Consider the following 14,052-nt stretch of genomic DNA (forward strand, 5'->3'; position numbering starts at 1 on the left):
CTCTGGAGAAAAAGGAATTGGTGAGGTTTCGGGTCGAGACCCTTCTTCTGTCTGAAGAATGGTCTCGGCTCAAATCATCTCCTATTCCATTTCTACAGAGATGCTGTCTCTCCCACTGAGTTACTCCAGCTTTTTATGTCTATGGATAGGTGACATTTGGGGTAGGGACCCTTCTTCAGACTGGCACTTATCCGTTTTCCAGTGATGCTGCCGTACCACTGAATTGCTCCAGCACTTTGTGCCTTTTTTGCAAACCAACACCTGCAGTTCCTCGTTTATCCAAATCTTGGTCAATCTGATTCACCAACACAGATCCACCATACGCATAGTAACAGCAAATAAAAACCATATATATAGTTGAGAAAACATTAAAAATCTAATATTCAGTAGTTCAGCAATTTAAATCCCCTGGAAAGAAAGATTACAAAATGTGGTGGACACTGCCCAGTCTATCACAGGCACTGACCACCCCATCTAAGGGATCTGCAAGAGGTGCTCCTGAGCTTAAGAATTTCCTTATTCCGTTGTGGTACACATAATTAAACTCTTAACTCTTGAAAAATTGCACATTTTGACACCAACAAGTGCTCACTGGCCAAGAATAGGAATAATTAAATGTACTATCACATTCTCCTCATTCTGTCTCTCTTCATTTCAGTTTGTTTCAACATAGTGACCTGGTTGAATCACCAGTGTGGGGGGAAAAGATCAAAATACCTCCTTGTAGTACTCTTCATGATGTACCATACCATGACTCTATGATCTATGAATAACCACATTCCTGTTTTATCCTTTCTGGGTTTTGCTATTGATGTTTTGATTTAGTAAGCTGATATTTCAGGACCAGGATGAGTTGTACTGTCAACCCACCAACAATCACTCACATCTTGGAATAAATACTTAGAATAATAGCTGGGAAAGTACTGGAAATGGTAAAGTATGAAAGGAAATTCCAGTCATCCTGTGATCCATAATGTAATCTTACTGAAATTGTACTCATTGTGGAAAAGAAAAAAAACCCAATCTATTCTGGGGCAAATAGTTACTGGAATACACACAGGAATTATTTTAAAGGAGGAGTGGAGTCACAGTCATTAGTTTCTGATTTATAAATATAAAATATCTATTTGGAAAATCCCCCCCAAAAAACAAAATCATATGCTCAACATCGAGAAACAGAGAACCGTTCTCGTCCAACAAAATGCCCCACAGAATTTCGTAATGGTTTCTGTTATCCTATTTACTTATGTCAGGGGGAAGAAGTGGCAAATAACCGCTACTGGGAAGGGAGGCGAGAGAACAACTGAATGTAATACATCTGTAATTATAACTGTACATAGGATACACGACCCAAGGCCCATTCCAGTGCTCTTTCATTTCCTGTACATTTTAATCTCCCCCACTCCCCACTAAAAAAAAATGATTTTTGGTTTAAAGACTGTTCCTTGTTCCCTTACATTGTGTGCTCGTTAGAATGGTATATTTCAAACCCGCGACCAGCTGGGAAAGAATGACATCAAACGAAAAGACCACTGATTTCCCCACAAGGACAGACAGACAGGGTTGTCCTTTCACACTTTTCTTTACTATTTCCAAAGCAGAATCAACAAAGAGACCCAGACTCACCAGCTGCCTGTGTCCATTACAGCAGAGCCGTACAGCAGTAGTCCTTCTTTTTGATTTTTTTGTTAATCAGGCACCAAAACATTTCAGTTGTTGGGTTATCCAGTGTGTGTCTGTTGCCTGAGCAGGAACCCCCCCCCCACTCTCACTGCAGACACACACTCTCTCCTGCAGGCAAGTTGCACCCAGGCCAGCTCAATCAACCCCCGCAGCCGCTGGCGGAGGAGCATCTACCAGGCGCCTCAATCGCGCACGGAATATGCGATTGCATGAGCAGTGAATGCCTCAACATCCCTGCAAGAGTCCTCAAGGGGAAAGGGAGGTTGCACACTAGATAGAACAGCTTTCTTTTCAGCTCCTGACTGATAAACAAACAGCAGTCACATTTCAATTATAACAGCAGTAACTTGAAAAATATCACAAAGTTTAATGAAGAAGGGTCTCGACCCGAAACGTCACCCATTCCTTCTCGCCAGATGCTGCCTGTCCCGCTGAGTTACTCCAGCATTTTGTGTCCATCAAAGTTTAATGCTACCTAATTCCTTAATTTTAAATAAAATTCTAATGAACTCTTATTAATGGTAAGGAAGGAACTGCAGATGCTGGTTTACACTGAAGATAGACAACAAAATGCTGGAGTAACTCTGGCAGCATCTCTGGAGAAGAGGAATGGGTGATGTGATCCTTCTTCAGATATTAATGGTTAATGAAAATGACAAATGTCTGCGGAATACAGGAAATTTGATTTTTTTACACTTCTTTCTTATTTAAAATACCTTTGTATTTAAAGTGAGCTGACATAGGAAGCTATAAAAGCAGATACAATTACAACTTTAAAAATACATTTGGACAAGTCTATCGATAGGAAGAGGTTAGAGGAATATGAGCCAAATGCAGGCAAATGGACTATCCAGAATGCCAATGGTCACCCTTTTCATGTCCCAAAGTGTATGGACTCATGCCTTGGTGGGGCAAAGGTCTATTTCCATGCTGTATTAGCTCCATGACTTTAAAATTGTAAATATTTTAATATCGATCTACCTTGCCCCTAAAGCCTTGCCCCATCTTTTCATTCTGAATACTGCATGAAGTGTACAGGAAATAGTTTTGGACTCCAATTTGGCTGACATGTACCCGTGGTTTTCATCCCACACACATTTCAAGTGGATGTAAAAATGAGATGTCAGAAATGTTATTGCGTTTTTTCTTTGACAATTGCTGAAGGCAGAAAATAGAGCAGATCAGGCAGCACCTCTGGAGAACATGGATAGGTGGCGTTTCAGGTCGAGAGCCTTCATCAGACTTATTTTAGGGGGGGTGGGGAAGAAACCTTGAGGGAGGAGGCAGGACATTGTTTTCCATCTAGAAAATTGTATTATTTAACATTCTCCCAATACAGAATTAACAAATAAATAACATCCCTACAGTCACTTGCTTCATGCATTTTCTCATCTTCTCATTAATCAAAATTAACTCACGCCACCACACCCCATGCATCATTTTAAAACTCGCAGATCATTCATACTTTAAACCGGTTCATGACATATTCTTCAAGTGTTGATCACTTAACAAAACAAGAATACAATCATGCAACAGAACAATGAAATTCCTACTTGCTGCAGTTTTAGAGGCCCATAAATATAATAACACAGTTAAATATATAATAAACTAAAGTACAATAAATGAACAACCAAGTATTCATAATAATGCAAAAACCAAAGTCCATAGATATGTTAAGAGAAAAAGATTAGCAAAGACAAATGTGGGTCTCTTGAAGGCAGACACGGGTGAAATTATTATGGGTAACAAGGAAATGGCAGAAAAGTTGAACAGGTACTTTGGATCTGTCTTAACTAAGGAAGACACAAACAATCTCCCAGATGTACCAGAGGACAGAGGATCTAGGGGGATAGAGGAACTGAAAGAAATTTACATGAGGCGAGAAATAGTATTGGGTAGACTGATGGGACTGAAGGTTGATAAATCCCCTGGGCGTGATGGTCTGCATCCCAGGGTACTCAAGGAGGTAGCTCTAGAAATAGTGGACGCATTGGTGACCATTTTCCAATGTTCAATAGATTCAGGATCAGTTCCTGTGGATTGGAGGATAGCTAATGTTATCCCACTTTTCAAGAAAGGAGCGAGAGAGAAAATGGGGAATTACAGACCAGTTAGCCTGACATCGGTGGTGGGGAAGATGCTGGAGTCAATTATTAAAGAATTAATAACGGTACATTTGGATAGCAGTAAAAGGACAAGTCCAAGTCAGCATGGGTTTATGAAAGGGAAATCATGCTTGACTAATCTTCTGGAATTTTTTGAGGATGTGACAAGTAAAATGGATGAAGGGGAGCCAGTGGATGTAGTGTATCTAGACTTTCAGAAAGCCTTTGATAAGGTCCCACATGGGAGATTGGTGATCAAAATTAGAGCACATGGTATTGGGGGTAGGGTGTTGACATGGATAGAGAATTGGTTGACAGACAGGAAGCAAAGAGTAGGAGTAAACGGGTCCTTTTCAGAATGGCAGGCAGTGGCGAGTGGAGTGCCACAAAGCTCGGTGTTGGGGCCGCAACTGTTTACCATATATATTAATGATTTGGATGAAGGAATTAGAAGTAACACTAGCAAGTTTGCAGATAACACAAAGTTCGGTGGCAGTGTGAACTGCGAAGAGGATGTTAGGAGGTTGCAGGGTGACCTGGACAGGTTGAGTGAGTGGGCAGATGCATGGCAGATCCAGTATAATGTAGATAAATGTGAGGTTATCCACTTTGGTGGCAAAAATAAGGAGGCAGATTATTATCTCAATGGTGTCAGGTTAGGTAAGGGGGAAGTGCAGCGTGACCTGGGTGTCCTTGTACACCAGTCACTGGAAGTTGGCGTGCAGGTACAGCAGGCAGTGAAGAAAGCTAATGGCATGTTGGCCTTCATAATGAGAGGATTTCAGTATAGGAGTAAAGAGGTCCTTCTGCAGTTGTATAGGGCCCTGGTGAGACCACATCTGGAGTATTGTGTACAGTTTTGGTCTCCTAATTTGAGGAAGGACATCCTTGTAATTGAGGTGGTGCAGCGTAAGTTCACGAGATTGATCCTTGGGATGGCTGGACTGTCATATGAGGAAACATTGAAAAGACGGCTTGTATTCACTGGAGTTTAGAAGGATGAGAGGGGATCTTATACAGACATATAAAATTATAAAATGACTGGACAAGCTGGATGCAGGAAAAATGTTCCCAATGTTGGGGGAGTCCAGAACCAAGGGCCACAGTCTTAGAATAAAGACAAGGCCATTTAAAACTGAGGTGAGAAGGAACTTTTTCACCCAGAGAGTTGTGAATTTGTGGAATTTTCTGGCAGTGGAGGCCAAATCACTGGATGAATTTAAGAGAGAGTTAGATAGAGCTCTGGGAGCTAGTGGAATCAAGGGATATGGGGAGAAGTTGGGCACAGGTTACTGATTGTGGATGATCAGCCATGATCACAATGAATGACGGTGCTGGCTCGAAGGACTGAATGGCCTCCTCCTATTTTCTATGTTTCTAACCAACTGCCCATAGAAATTCATAGTTGCTTAAGTTAGTGTTGTGTCATGCTCAAGAGCCTGATGGTTGCTGTAATAAATTGTTCTTGAACCTGGTGGTCACGGTTTTCAGGCTCCTGTAATTTATTTTTGATGGTAGGAGAGCGTGGCCTGGGTAGTGTTGGTCTTTGATGATATTGATTGTCTTTTTGAGGCAACCCCTTCTGTAGATCCATTGTAGTGGGGTCAGTACCTGTGGTGGTAGACATATTGTAGTGCGTCCAAATGCTTGCTAAGGCAGGGGTTGCAAAAACAAGTTATACATAAATTGTACAAGACTTTCTAACAGAAAGTCTGTACAAATAACAAAACATACGTGCAAAAACATAATTGGAAACATAAAGAACTCCATGATAGTGCAAAAGGAAGTCCATTGTCGAGGTAGGAGAAGCATTGTGTAGTTGGTTCAAGAACCTGATAGTTAAAGGAAGGTGGCAGTTCCTCAATGTGATGGTATGGGACTTCAGGTTTCTGGATCTCCTGCCCGATGCAAGCAGTGAGAAGAGGACATGGGCCAGATGGTAGAGATCCTTGATGATAGATGCGATAGATTTTGAGGCTGTGCCTTATGTAAATGCTTTTGATGGTGGGAAAGGCTAAGTTGTGAAGGGTCGGGCTTAGTCCACCATTCTCTGCAGCCTCTTGCATTCCTCGCATGCCCTTAGCAGGCTATGATGCAACCAGTTAGGATACTTTCAACAGTGCATCTATGGAAGTTTGTTAGCATATTCAATGATGTGCTAAACTTCCTTAAACTTCTAAGGAAGTAGAAACGCTGGTGCGCCATCTCTGTGCTGAGCTGAGGACAGTCATCGAAGATGTTAATGCCCTAGAATTTGAAGCCTCTAACATTCTTCACCACCAGCATTGGCGTTCCTGGATGGCATCTCTGTGGATGTCACAATTCCAAACAGCAAGGCTTCTTGAGCCCAATCAGCGTTAAATGCCTTGTTTGTCTCTTAGACCACACAACAATGTGTTGCTCAGTAATATGAGCTAAAACTCTTTTACAATTTTGAGTTGATGATTATATCACTCACAATTTCTCATAACTTTGGATTTGTGTATGACAGATGTACAGGTATAACTGCATTTCAAATGGCTGTAGATTAACATAGAAACATAGAGAATAGGTGCTGGAGTAGGCCATTCGACCCATCGAGCCAGCACCGCCATTCAATGTGATCATGGCTGATCATCCAAAATCAGTGCCCCGTTCCTGCTTTCTCCCCATATTCCTTGCAGACTGCCATTGAAAACAAAGTATCCTAACCTTGTGTGGAGATGTCAACTAGTGAGCATGAGATACGCCAGAGATGAGTGATATTGCTTTCTTATATTCCCTTGATACATGTTTAATGTTTACATATTTTCCACACATGTTAAGAATATCACCGGCCATCGGAAAGATCTCTCCCCTCTCAAAGATGGATGTGAATAATTCACACACATTATACACCTATAAAATACCTAAAAGCCTGCCTCTGCCTGAGTTGCCATTTTCTCCTTTTTCCCACCAAAATGACATTTCTCCTCAAACCCCTGTGTATCTGTAATTTTACTCCTAACTTGTTCCACTTTTAATCACATTCACTATATTCTTTGTTTTAGTTATACATCAACATTTCTAACTGTCTTTTGCAATCTTGTGTGATTCTCTAGCAAGCAGAAGGATCTACCTGTCTCCCTTTAAACTGGCCTATGACTGAGTGTGGAGTCAGAAGATTGATCCTTTGGGGCAAGTGAGCATCAGGAAGTAAGAAATAATAAGCTTCTCCTAAAGGCACTTCTGTTTCCCTTTATGTTAATTCTCATTGCCAATTATAATGTATTGTAAGGTGGATCATGGATACCACTGGACTGCAGATATGTTTTACTGATAGTTACAAGACAAAGGAGCTTGGACAGTTTATTCCAATTCTAATAGCAAGGAGCCCCTTATATCCACATGTGTTGACATCAAAGATACTAGAGGAACAAGATGGACCACTCCGTTGAAATCGCGCATACTGAAGTGTAGTACGCAAAGGAGCCATTTTAGTAGGCAAAACCCGCACTTCGCTATGCCTCTCGCAGTGTAATCAGTGTTTTGGGGGAACAGTATGTGTGATGATACCATTAAAATGCAGAATATATCTCATCTATCAATTCGCAGATTTTTGTTATTTTTCTTTTTAAATGTTTCTGCAAGTTTCTGCCTACTAAAATGGCGTCATGATGTACTTTGGTTTTTAGGGTTAAGTGGTCTATCTTGTTCCTGTAGTATCTTTGGTTGACACTGACATTCTCTGAACATCTGACATATTTATATAACTGTATACAAACACACCATTATACTCTTCCCTCCATTCTAAAAATCAACCATTCACTGCTGCTCTCTGCTTTCTGAATTGGGGTCAATTTTTTATCCACATTGCTACTGCCTCTTTTTATTCCGTGGTCTACGCTATTATTTCTGTTGAAAGTCCATTCACGTCACATTTCCCTTATCAATCCTCTCTGTTATCTCATCAAGTAAAACCACCAGGTTATTTAAAGAGAATCTGCGTTTAATAAATTCATACTAGCTTTCTGTTAATCAAAGCATACTTGTCCAAATCACTACTGCTTCAAATTAACTCGGAAACATTTCTGTCTTGGAAACAAACTGACTAGTTTGTTATTACACGGTTTAACTTTACAACCTTTTCTGCATAGATTGAAAATTAAGTAAAATTAATTTATACATCTTAAATGAAGAGAAATGTATCCACCCAGTGTTATGAACCTTTGGAACTGTTTGCACCATTCCAATGTGGATGATTAATCAATGTATATTGTTACAGCTGAGCAAAATAAATTTGGGGGTATTTAGAATGATGAGCAGGAGACTGGAGTTATTAAGACATTTACACAGGCAGAATGCTCTTGCTGATATCTTCCAGCAGTCTAGCTACAACTGCAATTTCAATGGTTCAATGGTCCTTTATCGTCACGTGTACAGAGGAACAGTGAAATTTGATTTACCATATAGTTATACAAAAAAAAAGCAAAAAGATACTTAGGTAGACACAAAATGCTGGAGTAACTCAGCGGGTCAGGCAGGTCGGGAGAGAGGGAATGGGTGACATTTCGGGTCGAGACCAGACTGATGTCAGGGGAGGGGGTGGGACAAAGATGGGATGTAGTCGGAGACAGGAAGACTAGTGGGAGAACTGGGAAGGGGAAGGGGATAGAGAGGGGAAGCAGGGACTACCTGAAGTTAGAGAAGTCAATCTTCATACTGCTGGGATGTAAACTGCCCAAGTGAAATATGAGGTGCTGTTCCTCCAATTTGCGTTGGGCCTCACTCTGACAATGGAGGAGGCCCAGGACAGAAAGGTCAGATTGGGATGGGAGGGGGAGCTGAAGCGGAGCCACCGGGAGATCAGGTTGGTTGAGTTGGACTGAGCGGAGGTATAGAGCAAAACGATCGTCGAGCCTGCGATTGGTCTCGCCGATGTAGAGAAGTTGACAATAGGCAATAGACAATAGAGAATAGGTGCAGGAGTAGGCCATTCGGCCCTTCGAGCCAGCACCGCCATTCAATGTGATCATGGCTGATCATTCTCAAACAGTACCCCGTTCCTGCTTTCTCCCCATACCCCCTGACTCCGCTATCCTTAAGAGCTCTATCTAGCTCTCTCTTGAATGTATTCAGATAATTGGCCTCCACTGACCTCTACGGCAGAGAATTCCACAGATTCACAACTCTCTGACTAAAAAAGTTTTTCCTCATCTCTGTTCTAAATGGCCTACCCCTTATTGTTAAACTGTGGCCCCTGGTTCTGGACTCCCCCAACATTGGGAACATGTTTCCTGCCTCTAACATGTCCAACCCCTTAATAATCTTATACGTTTTGATAAGATCCCCTCTCATCCTTCTAAATTCCAGTGTATACAAACCTAGTCGCTCCAGTCTTTCAACATATGACAGTCCCGCCATTCCGGGAATTAACCTATTAAACCTACGCTGCACGCCCTCAATAGCAAGAATATCCTTCCTCAAATTTGGAGACGTAAACTGCACATAGTACTCCAGGTGCGGTCTCACTAGGGCCCTGTACAACTGCAGAAGGACCTCTTTGCTCCTATACTCAACTCCTCTTGTTATGAAGGCCAACATTCCATTGGCTTTCTTCACTGCCAGCTGTACCTGCATACTTCCTTTCAGTGACTGATGCACTAAGACACCCAGATCACGTTGTACGTCCCCTTTTCCTAACTTGACACCATTCAAATAATAACCAAAGTGGATAACCTCACACTTATCCACATTAAACTGCATCTGCCATGCATCCGCCCACTCACACAACCTGTCCAAGTCACCCTGCAACCTCATAGCATCTTCCTCACAGTTCACACTGCCACCTAGCTTTGTATCATCGGCAAATTTGCTAATGGTACTTTTAATCCCTTCATCCAAGTCATTGATGTATATTGTAAATAGCTGCGGTCCCAACACCGAGCCTTGCGGTACCCCACTAGTCACTGCCTGCCATTCTGAAAGGGACCCATTTATCCCCACTCTTTGCTTTCTGTCTGTCAACCAACTTTCTATCCATGTCAGTACCCTACCTCCAATACCATGTGCTCTAATTTTGCCCACCAATCTCCTATGTGGGACCTTGTCGAAGGCTTTCTGAAAGTCGAGGTACACCACATCCACCGGCTCTCCCCTGTCAATTTTCCTAGTTACATCCTCAAAAAATTCCAGTAGATTAGTCAAGCACGATTTCCCCTTCGTAAATCCATGCTGACTCGGAACGATCCTGTTACTGCGATCCAAATGCTCCGCAATTTCGTCTTTTATAATTGACTCCAGCATCTTCCCCACCACTGATGTCAGACTAACTGGTCTATAATTTCCCATTTTCTCACTCCCTCCTTTCTTGAAAAGTCGGATAACATTAGTTGACGTCTGGAACAGCGATACAATAGATGAGGTTGGAGGAGGTGCTGGTGAACCTCTACCTCACCTAGAAAGACTGTTTGGGTCCTTGGATGGAGTCGAGGGGGGAGGTAAAGGGACAGGTGTTGCATCTCCTGCGGTTGCAGGGGAAAGTACCTGGGGAGGGGATGGTTTGGGTGGGAAGGGACGAGTGGACTAGAGAATTTCGGAGAGATAGGTCTCTGCGGAAAGCAGAAAGGGGTGGAGATGGGAAGATGTGGCCAATAGGATCCCGTTGGAGGTGGCGGAAATGTTGGAGGATAATTTGTTGTATGTGATGGCTGATGGGGTGGGAAGACAAGGGGGACTCTATCCTTGTTACGAATGGGGGAGGGGGAGCAGGAGTGGAGCTGTGGGATATTGAGGAGACCCTAGTGAGAGCCTCATCTATAATGGAAGGTGGGAACCCCTGTTTCCTAAAGAATGAGGACATCTCCAATGTCCTAGTATGGAACACCTCATCCTGGGCGCAGATGCGGCGTAGACGGGGGAATTGGGAGTAGGGGATAACCTTTTTACAGAAAACAGGGTGGGAAGAAGTGTAGTCAAGATAGCTATGGAAGTCAGTGGGTTTGTAGTAGATGTCGATCACTAGTCTGCCTCCTGTGATGGAGATGGTGAGATCCAGAAACGGTAGGGAGATGTCGGAGATGGTCCAAGTATATTTAAGAGCGGGATGGAAATTAGTGGTGAAATTGATGAAGTCAGTGAATTCTGCATGGGTACAAGAGGTAGCACCAATGCGGTAGTGGAGGTAGAGTTCGGGGATAGGGCCAGTGTATGCCTGGAACAGGGAATGTTCGACGTACCCTACAAAGAGGCAGCCATGCAAGTGCCCATATCTATGCCTGGGATTTTATATCTACCTTCGATTTAAACCAGCATCTGCAGTTTTTCCTACAACAAGATACATAACTACATAAAGATTAAACATAGATTTTAACAGCCACCGCAGCGGCGTGCGAGAATCCCCAAGGTACGCAGCACAAACAGAGACCCACAGCCATCAGTTCAATGTCCGGGCCACACACACACTCCTTCACCGTGATGTGACCAGGGTTGTTACCGACCACTGACACTCTCTCTGCAGTTCCTGTCCGCCCAGTCAGAAAAACATCCACACTCGTACTAGACTCCGGGATGTCCTCCTGGAGTGATGTCCTCTCAAACACTGAGATCACTGCACTCACGGCACTCCCTCCGAGTCCTCACCAGTGTAGGCAGCGCATCCATCTTGTTTTTCGGCGACCTCACATTCCCCACTGTGATGGAAGGCAAATTACGTATACCTTTCTTCCTCCTTTTAACTTGATAGGAGCAAAAGATTAACTACTGGAGGAACTCAGTGGGTCAGGCAGCATCTGTGGAGGGAAATGGACAGATGATGTTTCAGGTCAAGCTCCTTCTTCAGACTGAGAAAATAATTAGTAATGAGTCTGCTTCACCATTCATTAAGATCATGTCAACCTGTGGACTACCACAAATGAAAGAGATCAAGCTTTTAATTCTACATAATAATTAACATTACTCCAATATGCTCCTGCCAATCAAAGTCTTGATCTATGGCTTCTCCATACCCTTTCCTCCTCCCCTGGAACAGGCATTTGGGTCCATATGCCATACCTAGCTTAATCTTTTTTATGTTTGTAATGGGGTAGTTCTCCAGACATCGCCACTAAGGCCTGTATTTATCGTTCATCCTTAAATCACTTGAAAAAGTCGTCTCGAGTTGTCTTTCTAGTGTTATATAAGGCATTCCCATGGAGTTGTAAAAATTCTAGTATTTAAAACCAACAATGAAAAAGAATATGCTTCTAAATCAAGATGGTGTTTCTTAGAGGTGAACTTGCTGGTGTTTGCAAGCACTCAAAGCACTTCCTTTTGGTGGTAGATGGTTTGGTGCTTTAAGAGTCGTTCAGGTGGGTGAGTGACTGCAGTTCATTTCGTAAATGATATACACTGCAGCCAGTGCCACAGGGAATGAATGTTTACAGCAGATGGGGTATAATGAAGCAGGCTGCTTTATCCTGGATGGTGTTGAGCTTCTTAAGTGTTGTTCAAGCTGCACTCACTCAGGCAAATCGACAATTTTCCATCACAGTCTTGTGTCTTGTTTGTATTACAAAGGTGAATCACTCATTGTTGCTCTTGTAGTGGTAACACATTGTTCCTAATCTGGACTCTGGGATGATGATTGGAGGGGTGGGTTGGGTGGGTTGGGGGGGTTCTTGGCAATGCCATTGATAATGCCATTGAAGATCAAAAGAAGGGAATTAGACCATCTTTCTGAAGATGGGGATTGACTGCCATATCATCATATATCTTATGTTGTTTGGGTCTCTTTTATTAGTTGAGGAGTTGCACATAGAATTGTGCAAACACAAGCATGCATCCTCACTTCTGATCTAGAAGGAAGGTCATTGAAGAAACAGCACTGCCCCAAAAATGCCTACACTGATGTCCTTAGGCTGGGATAAATGACATGTAATGGCCATGATTATTTTCCTTATTGGCTCCTTATAAGCATCAGAGGTTCCTTGATGTGACCGTCAAACACTGGCTTGATGTCAAGGGCAGTCACTCTCCATTCACCTCTGGAGTAATAATAATAATAATAATAATATATTCCTTTATTCGTCCCACACCGGGGAAATTTACAGTGTTACAGCAGCAAAGTGGATAGCAAGAGAGCAAGAGATCATTCATTATAAATAAAAGATACATAAATTGTCATCAGTTTTCTGTGCGCTCTTAGCTGTTATTGTTGACTCGTCTGCTGGGAGCAGTGCTGGTTGTGCAGTCTCACAGCAGCGGGAAGGAAGGACCTCCTATATCTCTCCTTCACGCACTTGGGGTGAAGGAGTCTGTCACTGAAGGAGCTACTCAGTGCAGTGACAGTGTCCTGCATGGAGAGGGAGTCGTTGTCCAGCAGCGATGTTAGCTTTGCCATCATCCTCCTCTCTCCCACCACCTGCACTGAGTCGAGGGGGCAACCCAGGCCTTCCTGACCAGTTTGTCGAGTCTCCCCTTGAAAGTGGCAACACAAGCAGATAGAGTGGTAAAGAAGGCTTATGGTATGCTTATCTTCATCGGTCATTGAGTGTAGAAGTCATGTTGTAGCTTTGTAAAACTTTAATTAGGCAGCATTTGGAGTATCGTGTGCTGTTCTGGTCGCTACATCACAGGAAAGATATGGAGGCATTGGAGAGGGTGCTGGATACTGCCCGGATTAGATGTAAGGCGAATTTTGAGCTATTTCGGCCACATAACACTTGCACCTCGTACGTGCCCGTTGCGCATGTTGCGCAACCGGCCTTTCAACGAGTGCAAGTGTGCGTGTGTGCATGCCAGGTTACAGATCCTGCAGGTATTGTCAGCTCGTTTGGAGCTCACCATCCCCACCCCCTCTTCCTCCTTAGCTTATGCAATAGTACAGTTGCTAGATGTGCTGAGGTACAGTTCCATGTGCACTGCATCCTGCTGACACCTTGCTTGAGTTTTGGTAAGATGGGTGCGCTTCCATCTCTCTTGTGGGACTAGATGGGAATCTAATCACAGACCTGATGGAAGTATATAGAAGAGACTCTTGCACCTATTTTCTATGTTTCTATGTCTCTGCCTCAACTATCTTCCCCCATGCAGGTCGTTGATTAATTACTGCAGAAGCCAGGTGGTGAGAGGGGACGATGGGGGTGACCTGACGGGCAGAGGGAGAAGGTTGCAGGGTCTGCAACCCGGCTGTCCAGGGCACCCGTGCACGCGCGAGTACAAATAAACGCGCGTGCGCGCCGACCTAGCGGCGCGGAGGGGCTCGTGCACGAGACGCGGGGTCGCGTGCTCGTGAACGAGCATTGTTCGGCGTGGCCGCGCGCTCGTG

General features: G+C 43.4%; 1 protein-coding gene across 2 annotated transcripts in view; it reads right to left on the reverse strand.

Annotated features, from left to right (window-relative positions):
• Nucleotides 1–1,831, reverse strand: part of LOC144593392 (phospholipid-transporting ATPase VD-like) — a 147,864-nt gene extending 146,033 nt beyond the window's left edge. For both annotated transcript variants that reach the window (XM_078398899.1, XM_078398889.1), the window contains exon 1: nucleotides 1,627–1,831. The gene's annotated coding sequence lies outside the window, so the exon portion shown is untranslated. The remainder of the gene's footprint in view (nucleotides 1–1,626) is intronic.
• Nucleotides 1,832–14,052: the final 12,221 nt, after the last annotated feature.

This window comes from Rhinoraja longicauda, chromosome 1 (genome assembly GCF_053455715.1).
Source record: "Rhinoraja longicauda isolate Sanriku21f chromosome 1, sRhiLon1.1, whole genome shotgun sequence".
In the NCBI taxonomy this organism is placed as follows: domain Eukaryota; kingdom Metazoa; phylum Chordata; class Chondrichthyes; order Rajiformes; family Arhynchobatidae; genus Rhinoraja; species Rhinoraja longicauda.